The sequence below is a fragment of the Dermacentor variabilis genome, chromosome 1 (genome assembly GCF_050947875.1).
Source record: "Dermacentor variabilis isolate Ectoservices chromosome 1, ASM5094787v1, whole genome shotgun sequence".
In the NCBI taxonomy this organism is placed as follows: domain Eukaryota; kingdom Metazoa; phylum Arthropoda; class Arachnida; order Ixodida; family Ixodidae; genus Dermacentor; species Dermacentor variabilis.
This window is the reverse complement of record NC_134568.1, coordinates 26,098,108-26,104,861: the sequence shown is the minus strand read 5'-3', so window position 1 is coordinate 26,104,861 and position 6,754 is coordinate 26,098,108.

Below are 6,754 nucleotides of genomic sequence, written 5' to 3'. Positions count from 1 at the left end.
CCTCCGCGGAGCCGATGTGCACAGTTACAAAAATTTCGCTTGCCCGTGGATGGCCATATGCGCAGAAACGGTAGACCGTGCAGAATGCCTCAATGATTTCTCAGAAATGACGCCAGAAGCAAATAATTAGGGTATAGTTACTCTGACGACAACCGGTGGGAATGGTGCAAGTCGGATCATCAGTGCTAGTGGAGTGAGGTACGCGACCAAGTGCACGTAGCTGCGTGCGAACACGTGAGTACTGAGCTCACCGCCGGAGAGCAAACCAATGAAGCGTCCTATTTTTTTTCCTGCCTTAGTTGAGGCGTTTCAGGAGGCTCCCGCATAAGAGTGCAGCTTTAGCTACGATATGTCGAAACCACTGGCGTGAGATGAGAGGGAAACTGCGGCAAAATCAGTGATGTCGGGAAATTACCTCAGCGCATTGTTGATTTCACGCTTTCCCTCCTAGCATTTCGCTCTCGGTCTGTGCAGCAGAATATACCGCTTTTGTTGTAGCACTCGACGTCGAAACACGTGACCCAGAAAGAGAGAGAGAGAGAGCGATGTAGAAAAATGGAGTTCACAAATGACGTCCTTTGCCGACAATGCTCCGAATGTTCCTTTCGCTTGCAATAATAACTAATTGGGTGAATGTGACCAGTCGCTTTCTAAACTTGGGCGAAATCATTTTTAATAACAGCAGGACAGACAAGTTTTGATGCCTGCCTGAGGCCAAGGCCATGCTGCTGCCTTGCCTGACAGTTAGCGAGACAAGTGAAGCGCCCGCTGATTAAACTTTTTTACCTTGTTTAAAAATGCAATCAACTGACAGCCGTTCAGCGCAAGTTTGCTGATGCTGAGTGAGACAGCTATAATTGCAGTTGCTAAACTGTTTCGGAGCAACAGCTGTACAAGTAAGGCACGCTTCTTAAACAAACAATAAGAATAAGAACTTCCAAGCTAGAGTGCATGGTAGATGGTCTTCTAGAAATAATCTCAAAGCTTATTCGGCGTAAACAGCTTATTTAACAAAGCATAAAATCGCAATCGAAAACCAAACTCTTATCTGTTCGAGCGAACCTCAATATGTCTCATGCTTTGCGCGTACAGTACGCGGTGTCACAGGGGCCTCCAGAGTACTGATCCGAAATCGACAGAAATGAAGCCTCCGAAAACGTCGCAGTTCTCGATGTCGTTGGCGAAAGGGATGTCGACAGGCAATGGAACAATAACGAGCGCCGCCGGCTGCGTCACCGAATATTCGCACACAAGAAGGCGGCAAGTGGTGTCGGATATAAAAATTACAAACCAAGCAAACCGAAAGTCACTGACTATAGCAAATTTTTTTACAATATTGCCTAAAAGAAAATCTGGCATCACCGTCTATGCGAGTTTCCTAGCGGGCGCTGTAGCACCATGGGAATGCCAAGAGGTGGGTGTGAGGGGCTTGTTTTGAACGCGACTTGGCTCAAAACAGTCATCTGCTCACAAATAATGCTGGTGGTGGTGGTGGTGGTGGTGGCGGCGCTGTCTTGCCGAGTAGTTCTGAACTTTCGTCACTAGGTAGTGAATAGTTGAATAGCTAGAGCACTGAGCTGCTGTACTGAGGGAATCCGGTTCGAAAACAACCGTCAGACCACAATAGATCACTGGGTATGTAACAAAAAAAAAATCATTACGTGCCCAATGCAGGGATCGAATCTCAGTTTCCCAGCACAGCAGACTGAAGTGCAGAACTCAGCACGTGTTCTAATAATGTTTTCACATAATAGCAAGAAAAGCAGCATTTTACACTGTGTTTTACTAAATAATTAACCATCGCGACACGTGATACACTGCTAGTCAGACGCGTCGTCACAGTATGTTGGCTCTCCTAGAACGATGCGCAGTCTAGCTAAGCTGCCACTTCCCGACAATCTCATGCGTACAAAATCACGGCAGCGTCAGTTTTTTCTCCAGAAGCTACGTATTTGGGCTAGCTGGTTCATTACTTGAGCACAAACAGCGCCAAATAACAAGACATGAGAACAGGACAGACAGCGGCACTGACTAAAAAAAACCAAATCTTTATTCTTTCAACCAGCATCCAGTATAGTGCTCAACTCAATAATAAAAGCAAAAGAAAAGACGTAACAGGAGCACGCACGAAAGGAATAGGCAACGAAATCGTTCCGATAGGAATGATTTCTTCGAAAGGAGTGAAATGGAAGGGTGGCTTATATTACACGCATGCATCGCCACTTCTTTGGACGAGCAAGACTGGATATCAGCCGTGCGCGCTTATCATGGTACTTTGAAACTATGGTGCAATCTTTAAAATAGTGGTTCACTGTCGCATTCTATGCAATGCAATGAGAACTGGTTATCTCTTGCCTGCTTACTGACCTTGTTTAAGCGTTCGGGCATGCGGTAATTAACACAAAGCCCTGTTTGTCCTACATATGGAGACGCTGTCAGAACAGAGGAATCTGGTAAACACCATGACGACGGCAGTTAACAAGTTGCTGTCTATGCTTATTTTTTTTTTTGCGACCCCTGTTAGTCTAGGTCTCTCGAGTGACTTCTTTGGCATAGGATATCAAGCTTATTTAGTTACGTTAATTTTCTCTTTGTGCTTGAAAAAGTATTCAGAGTTGATTTTGGCGCTACACGCTCGGGCCCGAATACCTGCTGTACGTAACCGGCGTATGACATCAGCTGGAACGACTTATAAATAAACAAAAGATTGGTCTTTTCGAAGTGAGTATGGTCTGAAAGAAAGGAAGCACGCAGCAAGGGAGAACGACAAGGACGGGTGCCCGTCCCAGTCATTCTTCCTTGTCCGCGTCACCTAAGCGTTATGGTCCCGATAACTCTATCGAACCAACTAAACCAAAATTCTGCCCTCAAAGAAGTTATTCCTGTAGTGGCATACTTCGGGGCACAGAACAATAAATGGAAACACCCCTAAAGGCAACCTCGACAGCAATAAAAGAAATCACTACGCAGCGGAAAAAATAATATTCCCCTACCTTTACTGAAACGACAGAGCAGTCAACTGGAAATTTTGAGTGATAGCATGCCATTAAGCTGGACGAGTCGTAACGATGAAACACTCAAAGACTTACGCTATGCCACCAGACACAAAGACAAGTTCAATTATAGCGTTCAATTTTCAGGTTTGTGCGCGATCCGTACGGCAACACAGATGTTTGTTTAAAGCTGTTTGTTTTATCCTGAGAGCTCGACTCTTTTAGGATCGCGCATTAACTTTTATTTGTGTTATTCATTCCGTTTCAAGTCCCCTCAAGGTCTTCAGGTTCCATGAATATGAGTGAGCGAGCGAGAGACCTGCAGATAACGCAGTCTGTGTAATGGTGTAAGCTTGAGCTCACACCCTCCATATTGAAACGCGTGGGAAACGCCGAAATGCTCACGCCACTGGAATCGAGTGTCTGTTATCTCTATTTCTCCCTCTGCTTTCGTTTCTTTCTACCTCGCCCTCCCCCTTTACCCAGTGTAGGGTAGCAAAGCGGATTTTCCGTTTAATTTGACCTCCCTGCCACCCTCCCTTTTTTTTTACTCTCTTTGGTTTGCATCTCACGCCGCTGCATGGCGCTCTAGACCGGGTTTTTGACATAACCTGAACCAAACTTTAAAAATAGACTGCGGTACACTTTAGATGAACGATACCAACGGCGTGTTGTTCTTTGTCGTCTAGTTACTCAGCGTATTTTTGAAGCGCGATCACTTACCTCAATATAGTCACGTTTTATTATGCAAAACGGGAGATATTTATTTCAGGACATAAGTCTCGTTTGACAAGTTGTAGAGCGCGCTCAGAAATATCAAATAAAGTTGCTTCCTTGACGTTACGGTTGTTTTATTCTCTTTTTTTTCTCTTTTTTTTTACCGGGCTATGAAGAAAAGAAAAAAAAAAGACATCGCAGTACCCTTGCGCATCTGGGTAGCAGAGTTCTCAATGGCGTTTCAAGAGACCTATAAGCGTGCATGACCGTCGCAAAAGTAGAAAAGCGATCGATCACGCGTCCAGTGTACGTCAGTACTTTCGTGTTGAAGAATGAAACTCGCCGCGGACCTAAATAACGAGAGCTAGGCCGGCGCTTAACGCGGATGTAAACCCACCTATCGGCATTCGAAAGACATGCGAGTTTAGTTCTTTCGAAACACGATTGAGAGCGCTGCACTCCGAAGGCTCAAGAGCGTAGTGACGTCATTTTCTGCACGTTCCGCGTGCTTTCTTCAGAGCGCCGAAAAATAAAAAGAACTGTGTAAAGGGTGACGTCATGGAAACAACGACTTCATCGGGGTTTTCTGAACCCGCTCCACAATTATTTTTCAAACAAGACTTAGGCCTCAGAACAGATACTTACACATTCCGCGCAAATAAACGTGACTAACTAACCATCTTATCGCCCTTCCAAAAATAGTGCGAGTAATTCAAGACGATACGAACAATGTACCGTTGGCCTCATTTGTCAAGGGCGTGCCACCTCATTTTTAAACTTTAATTCAAGTTACGTGAAACGCCCGGTATAAGACGACGCTCGCATCGTCCTCCACGATCCTCCTGTGTCCAATCACTAGCCCAGGAATGAGGGCATTTGCGATACAGTTTCATTCGCTTGCTTAAGTGGTCACTACACAAATACAAATGAATTACGTTGCATTTAAAATTGTTACTTAAGCAAGTAAAAATGTTTTAAAAAATGCAATACAGATGTTTTATATTTGGGCCTTCAAGTGAAATTGTAAACAACAACTAATATGACAGTTTAAAAAAATGCGTTTTAGTTTACGCTTCACGTGGAATAATTTCCCATTTTACTCGAGTCCTGCAAAAGTCCTTATTTGTTCAAGAAAAACAACTAACTTTTCACAGTAATGTACAGTGTAATAATTTTGTCCCCGGTTGACGTTCTGACAGTTGCTGTTTGGAGAATTTCGATTTTTTATTTTTTGTTACGAAGCTAGCTTCGAACTGTATGTTTTAATTCTTGTTTTCCTTACCAGTGCGATCACGTTGCGGCTTGCAGCTAGTGTGTGGTCTCCGTTCTGAAACATGTCGAGCGTGGACGAAGCAACGCGAAAAAAGAAAAGGGCGCGTCGTTGTGTCCGTCGTTCTTGCTGCTTCGTCCATGCTTCGTATGCCTAATCATTATTTATTTGTACTTTAGTTCTGTTAAAACAATCAGAGGTTCCGCGTGAAAAGAAAAAGCGCTTCCAATGTATCACTAGAACTCGACGTTATCCTTTATACGTTAACAATCTAGACCCGTATTCACAAAGTACGCAGCTCGTTCGCTCTACAGTTGTTGGTAAGGCGTAGTGTCGGCCAATCGTGGTAGGGAACATACCGTGTCACAAGCGACACCGTAAGATGATGCATTGAGACAATTACCGAACGCCACTACAGAGAACAACCGCCTATAGGAGGCGTTTCCCACAGCCTTACATACCATCGAGAACTTCACAAGCAAGATAGGGCTCAGAGTAGCACCAGAATAAACAAAGTTTGTTTAACTACCCACGATGGAAAAAAGTTCACTTCAAAGGAAGAAGACAGAGCTAGCGTCTGTTTCTGTTTAGCCGAGGCACCCATCCTCAGGGAGCAGGTCATCCGCAGACTCGAAATGTTATTTTTTCACGAACAGATGCTCCACGCGGTTCAACTGAGCTGTACAACAAGCAGGAGAGGTATTTTGTAGGAGTCCACTAGCTGGACTCTTACAGAATACCCCCCCCCCCCTCAGGTCACTGCAGATTCTCCGCAGGATTGCCAACCGTAGGAGGGGCGCGAAAAAAAGAGAGATAGGTGACACCTTGTGCTGGACTTCGTACATTCTCGTAGAAAAAATATAAATGCGAAATAGGCATGCGCGGGAAGATAAACGGCGAAAAAATATATCGAAGTTTCAGGAATGTGTGTCTATAGTGTTGATTGCAGCTTTACGGAAAAATACAAAGATGTAAATTGAGCATACAGTAGCTTCCTAACTTAATTAAAACTAAATTCTGGGGTTTTACGTGCCAAACCCACAATTTTATTTAGCAAGTCTTGTTGCTGAGCTAGTTGGCTCATAATATAAAGTAAAATTAAGGGCGCAAGAAAAAAAAGCGAAAGAAAAGAGGCGGACAAGACTGAACACCGCAAGGTGTTATGTCTTGCAGTGGTGCTCAGTCTTGACCGCGTCTTTTTTTTTCACTTTTTACATCCTATTTTAATTTCACAGTTTGATTCTGAGACACGCCGTAAAGTGGAAGGGCTCTGTAATAACTTTGATCATGTGGGGTTCCTTAACGTGCACCCAACGCGCCATACACGAGCGATTTTTTGCATTCCGGCCCTATCGCAATGCGTCCTCCGCGGTCGTGATCGAACCCATGACCTCGCGTTAAGCAGCGCGACGCCATAGCGGCTGCCACGATGGGTGAGCTTTTTTTCCTAGCTCTACTTAAGGGCCTATAGGATGTTTGGTCCCTGATGTAACTGTGAAAGAAACACACAAAAAATGCCAGATAGCCGAAGCGTTAGGCCCAGTAATAAAAAGCTTATAAATAAAACCAACGCGGTATGTAGAAAAAGAAACTAAGTGAGGATAGTTTCGAAACACGTTTAATTTGGAAGGAAATCTTTTTTTCTCTAGAAAGGGAAATTAGGAAGCCAGAATCAGCTTTCCGTGAGTATGTCTCACAGATGATGATATCGCGCTGTCTGGACGACTTGCAAATGAGTTTCTGTCGAGTTGAGTTTATTTTCCCACAACGCGCA